Genomic DNA, 10,252 nt, shown 5'->3' on the forward strand with positions numbered 1-10,252 from the left:
CCATAACGGCAGCATATTGACGAGGCATTCGTCTTCATGGACGACAATTCGCACCCCAATGGTGCACATCTTGTGAATGACTTCCTTCAGGATAACGACATCGCTCGACTAGAGTGGCCAGTATGTTCTCCAGACATGAATCCTATGGAACATGCCTGAGCTAGAATGAAAAGGGCTGTTTATGGACGACGTGACTCACCAACCACTCTGACGGATCTATGCCCAATCGCCATTGAGGAGTAATCGCCATTGAGGAGTGGGACAGTCCGGTCCAACAGTGCCTTGATGAACTTGTGGATAGTATGCCACGACGAAGACAGGCATGCATTAATGCAAGTGGACGTGCTACTGGGTATTAGAGGTGCCGGCGTGTACAGCAATTTGGACCACCACCTCTGAAGGCCTCACTGCATGGTGGTACAACATGCAACGTGTGGTTTTCATGAGCAACAAAAAGGGCGGAAATGATGCTTATGTTGATCTCTATTCCAGTTTTCTGTACAGATTCCGGAACTCTCGGATCCAAGGTGATGCAAAACTTTTTTTAATATAGGTGTAGTAGTCTTTGAATATGACTGAATGCAAAATGTCACAAAATAATTTAAGTAAAAAATACACTTTAGTTGTTAATATACCAAGTGAAATATGGATGAAAAACAGTTTAGACATGAAGAGAATAGAAGCTTTTCAAATATGGTGCTACAGAAGAATGTTGAAGATCATATGGGAGATCACGTAACTAATGAGGAAGTAATTAGTAAAATTGGGGAGAAGAGAAATTTGTGGCACAGTCTGACTAGAAGATGGGATCGGTTGGTAGGATGTACTCTGACACATCAAGGGGACACCAATTTAGTACTCGAGGGAAGTATGAGGGCTGAAACTCGTAGAGGGAGAACAATAAATTTATACAGTAAGCAGATTCAGAAGGATGTAAGTTGCAGTAGTTACTTGGAGATGAAGAAGCTTCCACAAGACAGAGTAGCTTCAAACCAGTCTTAGGACTGAAGACCACAATAACAACAAAATAACAACAACAACAAAATAACAAAAATAACAACAATAACAAAACTAACAACAACACATTTTAACAATTAATTAAGGCTATAATGCTGTCGCTATGAATTTGGAATATAACACAATAACTGACTTCATATGTTCCTCTCTCTCAAATGCACTCATAAAAATTGCATTACATCCTTGGAAAACGTTGTACTAACTATACTTTTCCTGGTGAGTCAAAACAAAAGTACAACAATGAGAAAAACTGAATTTAAAAAAAAGGAACAATCAAGTTTCCAAGCATTTGTTCACTTCATGTTGTCCACGGCATGAAACACAGAGTTTTTCTAATATTCTTGAATTTTTTTGTGCATATATATTTTTTGCACATTTCTCAGGATACACACTACACGTTTTGTCAAACTTTCTTGGTCACAGCTGACACAAGTTTCTTTCTAAAAGCTGGACTTGAGCAGGAGTTTAGCCATCTTCTCTTCCCACAGCCCCAGTTCTGACCTATACTTTTCATTGCAGTTATTACTATGTTCGAAAGTCATATGTATCTTTATGGTCGCCGTTTGACTTGGGATATGATTAACTCCATGCCACGATTTGGCAGAAAATTTCTCCTCGATGGAATATGCTGATTTTTTTGCCTTGCATAATATGCAAGGTGCCAATGGCCTGGCTGCACTGGCAACACCGGTTCCCATTACATCACCAAAGTGCTGTCAGGCTAGGCTACCACTTGGATGGGTGATCATGCGGGTCTGCCGAGGGCTGCTTGCAAGCGGGGTGCACTCAGCTCTTCCGAGGCCGATTCAGGAGCTACTTGATAGCGACGTAGCGATTCCGGTCACGAAAACTGACAGCGGCCGGGAGATCTGTGTATTGACCGCATGCCCCTCCATATCCGCATCCAGTGACGACTATCGGCTAAGGATGACACGGAGGTCGGTCGGTACCGTTGGGCCTTCCGAGGCACGTTTGGACGAAGATAATATACAAGCATTCGAACACCCTCTGTCAACCATATTGATAAATACGACGTAAGACCCTCTTCTTGTCCAGTGTATCAACACCCCTTTGGTGGTGTTATAATGAAAAATGTCATTTCTTTGTAGCGTTCAGTATCATCTCCTAAGTTCGTGTCACGAAGCACGGTGCTAAGAAAAATAAGGTACGATTCTTCATCGGGACATAGAACACCAAGGTATCCTCATTATGAAAATCGAAAACAGATGATATTACTTTCTTCATAGTGTTAGGTAACAAAGCTTTAGGTATCTGTTTCTTATTCTTACTCACTGTTCCACAAAGAGTCAAATTCCTCTTGTAAAGTTCAAATGCAAGTGGAAGAGAGGTAAAAAAGCATCAGTGGTGATGCTGAAACGTCCTCTAAGACAACTAGTTAGACACACCACCACTCTTTGCCCTTCATTTTTTCTGGGGCGTTCCCTTCTTTTCCGGTTTACGCTTTTAAGTTCAGTGCATAATTTGATCTGGCACCAACCACAGGTCATACTTCCACCCTATAGTTGACAAGTTTGAATTCACATAAACAAACTGTGTCCCAATCAGTCTAAATCAATTTTCTGTCAGTTTTAGTTAACGAGACAGAAGCCTTCAGAATTTTAGCGCTGATTCAACATGCATAACTGCCTTTGTTCTGGAGGATGTTTTTGTCACGGTCTCTTCATTGCAAGTAGGCTGCTTCGGATTTTATGTTGGTAACACCACGTAGCGCTCTGTATGGAAAACACTCACGGTGCTGTGTGCAGTCACCGGCCGTGGTGGCCGAGCGGTTCTAGGCGCTACAGTCTGGAGCCGCGCGACCGCTACGGTCGCAGGTTCGAATCCTGCCTCGGGCATGGATGTGTGTGATATCCTTAGGTTAGTTAGGTTTCAGTAGTTCTAAGTTCTAGAGGACTGATGACCTCAGCAGTTAAGTCCCATAGCGCTCAGAGCCATTTGAACCATTTTTGTGTGCAGTCTGTGGCTGGTTGGCATTGTTGGAATATTCGCTTGCGTAGTGTTGGGGAATTGGATGTGAACAGCGCGTAGCGTTGGGAAGTTGGAGGTGAGCCGCCAGCAGTGGTGGATGTGGAGAGAGAGATGCCATAGTTTTGAGAGGTCACTATAAGCGGACGATCTGGACGTGTGTCCGCCAGAAAAAGGAAATTTGTATAGATGGATGTCATGAATTGATAGATACATATATGATGACGTTTGAACATTATTAAGGTAAATACATTGGTTGTTCTCTATCAAAATCTTTCATTTGTTAACTATGCCTATCAGTAGTTAGTGCCTACAGTAGTTAGAATCTTTCATTTAGCTGGCGGTATTGGCGCTCGCTGTATTGCAGCAGTTCGAGTAACGAAGATTTTTGTGAGGTAAGTGGTTCATGAAAGGGCTAGGTTATTGTTAGTCAGGGCCATTCTTTTGTAGGGATTATTGAGAGTCAGATTGCGTTGCGCTAAAAACATTGAGTGTCAGTTTAGTGACGATCAGAATAAGTAAAGAGAAAACTGTTTGAGTACATTGAGTTTTCTCAGCTGTTTGTAAATCAAATAACGTAAGAGGTTTACCAGTACAGTAATTCATAATTTTCTATGGGGACGTTTCAACACCACTCCTTGTACTTGACCTTTTTTTCTGGGGCGTTTCCTTCTTTTCCGGTATACGCTTTTAAGTTCAGTGCCTAATTTGATCTGGCATCAACCACAACCCATACTTCCTCTCTATAGTTGACAGGTTTGACTTCACATAAACAAACTGTGTCCGAATCAATTTAAATCAATTTTCTGTCAATTTTAGTTAGCGAGACAGAAACCTTCAGAATATTAGCGCTGATTCAACATACTTAACTGCCTTTGTTCTGGAGGATGTTTTTCTCACTGTCTCTTAATTTAAGTGACGTGTTTAAACCAGTACTCATTTTCCTAAATGCACAACGCAGTGCGCCTTATAAATGAACCGCGGACTAGATGGGAAGTTGTTGCAGACATGATGCGGCGAGATTCGTCGGTACACTGCTTGAAGTCATCTTGGATTCTGAGTTCAAAGGCTAAACACAATTTTTAGAAGTCGACTCACAAAAATAAATCTACTGGTGTTAAATCGGGCAACAGCGTAGACCATTCCTGAGTCTAATCATCTTGAAGAAAATCTGTTATTTAGTTCCTGCACATCGTGTTCAAAATGGACTGGCTTAATTACAGCTGTACCTTCTCGAATTCATTGTTCAGTATGTAAGAACGTTATGGTCGACGCACCTCCTCGGCCAAGATATCTCACGGCATAAGCTGCGAGACCGATGACCTAAGCAGTCTGGTCCCTTTAATCCCACAAACCACCCACATAAGCTGCGACTACATCACTAGCATCGTGTCCGCATTCGCCAAGCATGAGAAACATGTCAACGAACTCGTTGAGTGCATATGCCATGCTTATTCCACACAAATTTCCTCGATACTCTGTGAAACAACTATGTTCATAACTCAGCAGAAAGAGTTATTTAAAAGCAAAACGCTAGCACAATGACTGCGCAGGGAGTTAAACCAAATGAGGTACAATGATAAGAGCAGCTACTCATAACCCACACACTTCTGTAACCAATGCCAAGCAGCCCTTGAGATGGTGTGAAGAGCGGCTCCGTTGAACTAGAGACGAGATACTTGTAGTGACGACTCGCGCTATACACTGTGGCAATCATACGGAAGGATTTGGGTTTGGCAAATGCCTGCAGAATGTTCCCTACCATCATGCGTTGAGCTGACCGTGAAGTAACAGTGGAGGAGGTGTTACGGTGCGGGGATGTTTCTCGTCGTTAGTGCGTGCTCCCCTTATTGAGCTCAGGAAAACACTAAATGCGGAATGCTATGAACACGTGTTACAACATTGTGTGCAGCGAACAGAAGAAGAACAGTTCGAAGACTATGACTGTTGTAGGCCCGCACGGTTGGCCGTGCGGTCTCCCGCACGTCTTTCCAGGCGGGAAGGAGCGCAGGTCCCCGGCACGAATCCGCCCGGCGGATTTGTTTCGAGGTCCGGTGAGCCGGCCAGTCTGTGGTTGGTTTTTAGGCGGTTTTCCATCTGCCTCGGCAAAGGCGGGCTGGTTCCCCTTATTCCGCCTCACCTACACTATGACGGCGATTGCTGCGCAAACAAGTTCTCCACGTACGCGTACACCACCTTTACTCTACCACGCAAACAGGGGTTACACTCGTCTAGTGTGAGACGTTCCCTGGGGGGTCCACCGGGGGCCGAACCGCACAATAACCCTGGGTTCCGTGTGGGGCGGCGGAGGGGTGAAGTGGACTGCGGTAGTAGTCGTGGGGTTGCGGACCGCTGCGGCGGGGACGGAGCCTCTCCGTCGTTTCTAGGTCCCCGGTTAACATAACATAACTGTTGTATCCGAATGACAAAGGACCCTGTCATAAAACAGCATCTCTAAGGCAATGGAAAAAAACACTTCTGAAATAGACTGGCCTGCACGGAGTCTCGACATGAGCCCAAAGGACCACCTCTGGGAGGAATACGAACGCCGCCTTCGCTACAGACTCCAGCGTCCAACACCGTTACCTTGCCTGTTTTGGCTCTTAAAGAAGAATGAGCTGCCATTCCACCACGGGCATGCGGATATCTCATTAGAAGTGTTCCCTACAGCATTCAGGGCGTCATAGAGGCGAAGAATGGCAACATCCCACATCAATGGCCACTAACAGATGTCCGGACAGTTCTGATCACGGACAGTATACGAGGGTCGTCCACAAAGTAAGTTCCGTTTCTATTTCTATTCGTGGCAGCGCTACGATCGCAGTTCCGAGCATGCGCGGCGTTTACTCTGATACTCTGACTCAAAAATGGTTCAAATGGCTCTGAGCACTATGGGACTCAACATCTATGGTCATCAGTCCCCTAGAATTTATAACTACTTAAACCTAACCAACCTAAGGACATCACACAACACCCAGTCATCACGAGGCAGAGAAAATCCTTGACCCCGCCGGGAATCGAACCCGGGAACCTGGGAGTGCGAAGCGAGAACGCTACCGCACGACCACGAGCTGCGGACACACTGACTCAAGGAGAAGACATGTACGCCATTTTCAGATCGCTGCTGCCGACGTGTGCTTTGTAGTGCTTATTTATAATGTCGGCCGTAATTGCGGCCGCGTGTGAAATCAGATCTGTGATTCGTTTTCTAAATGCAAATAAAGATAAACCAAAGGAAATTCATCGGCAAATCTACGAGGTTTACAGACAAAATGCTATGAGCGATTCAATGGTTAGAACATGGGCCAGACTGTTCGATGAAGGACGTGATCAAGTGCACGATGAAGAACGAAGTGGACGTCCGTCTGTGGTTACTGATGAACTAGTTCACATAATCGAAGAGAGGATTAAGCACAACCGTATGTTTACACTAAGTGCCCTTGCTATGGAAGTTCTGCAAATCTGACGATCACTAAGTCATGAAATTGTTACTAAAAACTGAAACTTCGAAAACTTTGCTCACGTTGGGTACCCAAAATTCTTACTGAACAACACAAAAAACAACGGATGGGCAGTGCACTTCAGTTTTTGACACGCTACAATGAAGAAGGTGATGGTTTTTTTTTTTTTCGGATCGTCTCGGGGAATGAAACTTTGGTATTGTACGACACACCTGAAACAAAATGGCAAGCAATGGAATGGAGGCACACTTCATCCCCAATGACGGTTAAGCCTACGAAAATCTTGGCACCTCGAAAAGTAATGTGCGCCGTTTTTTGGGACAGAAACGGCATTTTTCTGATTGGTTTCTTACCACGATGCCAAAATATCAATGCACATGATGTCTGCGAGACCATTAAGAAATTGCGCCGCGCAATACAAAACAAGCGCCGAGAATTACTGTCAAAAGGAAGTGTTTCCTCCCTCCCTCCCCCTTCCCCCCCCCCCCCTCCCCACGATAACGCTCGACCTCACACGGCGATTGTGACCAAACAACTCTTACAGGTATTTCACTGGGACGCGTTTGATCATCTTCCGGATCTCGCTCCTAGCGACTTTCATCTCTTCTTACACCTTAAATCTGTCCTTGGTGGTCAACATTTCAACAATGATGACGAGGTTAAAGAACATGTTACCACATGGCTGAATACACAGGCGGCAACCTTCTATGAAGAAGACATACAAAAACTTGTGCCATGCTATGAAAAGTGTCTACAAAATTTCGGAATCTATGCAGGAAAGTAGTTTAACAGTTGTAGACTTTTGTACAATAAACATTTTTTCTGTATCTGCACACATCTGTTTTATATAACCAAACGGAACTTACTTTGTGGACATACCTCGAAGTATTATATGTGAATACAGTATTATCGGCAAGTTGCACTTATTAACTTACCTCGGAAAATCAGCTGAGGGACATGTTAGTTCCGAAGCAACTTGCAACAAGTTTCTTACTTGCCATCTTCCTGCAACTGGATGTCGAGCGTTGTACAGATGTAAGTTGTTTTAAGGTTAAAGTTGTTTGTGTGCAGAAACCATATTCGTTTATGATAATTACTTACTAAGTTTAGGAACCTTTATCATGTTAGCAATTTTGACGCCGAGGTTTTGGGACACCATCTACATCACACTCCGCATGCCACCTAATGGCATGTGGCGGAGGATACTTTTTGCACCGCTAACTGAGCCCTCCAACCCTGTTCCACTCGCGAACAGCGCGTGGGAAGAATAATTGTCGATAAGCCTCTGTATTGGCTCTAATTTCTCAAACTTTTTCCTCATGGTCATAACGTAAGACGTATGTGGAAGTAATATGATGTCAGACACTTCCCGGAAAATGCTCTCTCCAAATTTCGATAGTAAATCTCTCCGTGATGCACAACGCCTCTCTTGTAACGTCTGCCAATGTACACTACTGACCATTAAAATTGCTACACCAAGGAGAAATGCAGATGATAAACGGGTATTCATTGGACAAATATATTATACTAGAACTGACATGTGATTAATTTTCACGCAGTTTGGGTGCATAGATCCTGAGAAATCAGTACCCAGAACAACCACCTCTGGCCGTAATAACGGCCTTGATACGCCTGGGCATTGAGTCAAACAGCTTGGATGGCGTGTACAGATACAGCTGCCCATGCAGCTTCAACACGATACCACAGTTCATCAAGAGTAGTGACTGCCGTATTGTGACGAGCCAGTTGCTCGGCCGCCATTGACCAGACGTTTCCAATTGGTGAGAGATCTGGAGAATGTGCTGGCCAGGGCAGCAGTCGAACATTTTCTGTATCCAGAAAGGCCCGTACAGGACCTGCAACCTGCGGTCGTGCATTATCCTGCTGAAATGTAGGGTTTCGCAGGGATCGAATGAAGGGTAGAGCCACGGGTCGTAACACATCTGAAATGTAACGTCCATTGTTCCAAGTGCCGTCAATGCGAACAAGAGGTAACAGAGACGTGTAACCAATGGCACCCCATACCATCACGCCGATGACGAATACACGCTTCCAATGTGCGTTCACCGCGATGTCGCCAAACACGGATGCGACCATCATGATGCTGTAAACAGAACCTGGATTCATCCGAAAAAAATGACGTTTTGCCATTCGTGCACCCAGGTTCGGTCGTTGAGTACACCATCGCAGGCGCTCCTGTCTGTGATGCAGCGTCAAGGATAACCGCAGCCATGGTCTCCGAGCCGTTCGTGCAGATGGTTGTTGTCTTGCAAACGTCCCCATCTGTTGACTCAGGTATCGAGACGTGGCTGCACGATCCGTTACAGCCATGCGGATAAGATGCTTGTCATCTCGACTGCTAGTGATACGATGCCGTTGGGATCCAGCACGGCGTTCCGTATTACCCTCCTGAACCCACCGATTCCATAATCTGCTAACAGTCATTGGATCTCGACCAACGCGAGCAGCAATGTCGCGATACGAGGAACTGCAATCGCGATAGGCTACATTCCGACCTTTATCGAAGTCGGAAATGTGATGGTACGCATTTCTCCTCCTTACACGAGCCACCACAACAACGTTTCACCAGGCAACGCCGGTCAACTGCTGTTTGTGTATGAGAAATCGGTTGGAAACTTTCCTCATGTCAGCACGTTGTAGGTGTCGCCACCGGCGCCAACCTTGTGTGAATGCTCTGAAAAGCTAATCATTACCATATCACAGCATCTTCTTCCTGTCGGTTAAATTTCGCGTCTGTAGCACGTCATCTTCGTGGTGTAGCTATTTTAATGGCCAGTAGTGTAGTTTGCTGATCATCTCCGTAACGCTCTCGTGCCGACTAGGCGACCCGTGACGGAATGTGCAGCTCTTCGTTGGATCTTCTCTCTCTCCTATCAGTTCTATCTGGTAAGGAACCCAAATACATGAACGATACTAAGAATCGGTCGAACAGGCGCCTTATAAGTGCTGCATACTTACTTACTCCTCTGGCTCCTCAGAAGTCCTTCACGCTGTCGTGTTTGCATTTTGAACAGTTTCAGCTAAGGCAGACTGTAAACAATGCGTCCCGTCGATTTTGCCCAAATGCCAATTAAACAAGGCAAATAAAGAAGATAAAGCGGACGGCGAAGGCAGGCGACGCGTGCTTACCTTGACACTGAAAACCTTGCTTGCCGAAGCCCCTGCAAGCAGAAAAAAGCCAGCATTAGTCTCAAGTGACAAAGAATGGACGGGAAAGGAAATTGGTAAGGATGGAAGGTATCAGTGGAAGACTATTACACAGCCAAATAAAAAAATTGCGAGTGCAGCCATTTGCTGAATATTAAACAGAATCAAGCGGCCAACTAATTTCATAGCAAATATAAAACCCGATTCGCTACAAGGCAATCTAAACCTTTTGAAAGAACCTTACGTGATATGCTTATTAGGGTGAAAAGAAGAAATATTCCAATGAAGATACGCCGCGAGAAGTGTCGCTACTGATCCAATGGGTAGTGCGGTACTGGAACAACAGGGACCATATGACACGGGCAGACTGAGTACTTATGGTAAATTTCTGTATCTACATCCACAACCGTTCTTTACATAAGATAAGTGTATGGCAAAGGCTACTTTCCACTGAAACGCACAGTAGGGTTTCTTTCCGTCCCTTTTGCGAGTGGAGCACGGAGAGAACGACTCCTTAAATTTCCCTCTGCGGATTTTAGTTAGTCTAGTCCTGCACTCGCGGTACCTCCGCGGCTACATTTAGGGGGCTGTAACACGTTAATATATTCCCCATTTAACAC

At 45.0% G+C, this 10,252-nt stretch overlaps 1 protein-coding gene across 2 annotated transcripts in view; it reads right to left on the reverse strand.

The window, feature by feature from the left end:
- The window catches only part of LOC126243987 (protein kinase C, brain isozyme), a 199,633-nt gene extending 189,992 nt beyond the window's left edge, over window positions 1–9,641 (reverse strand). For both annotated transcript variants that reach the window (XM_049948204.1, XM_049948203.1), the window contains exon 1: window positions 9,615–9,641. The gene's annotated coding sequence lies outside the window, so the exon portion shown is untranslated. The remainder of the gene's footprint in view (window positions 1–9,614) is intronic.
- Between the last annotated feature and the right edge of the window lie 611 nt (window positions 9,642–10,252).

The sequence above is a fragment of the Schistocerca nitens genome, chromosome 1 (genome assembly GCF_023898315.1).
Source record: "Schistocerca nitens isolate TAMUIC-IGC-003100 chromosome 1, iqSchNite1.1, whole genome shotgun sequence".
In the NCBI taxonomy this organism is placed as follows: Eukaryota; Metazoa; Arthropoda; class Insecta; order Orthoptera; family Acrididae; genus Schistocerca; species Schistocerca nitens.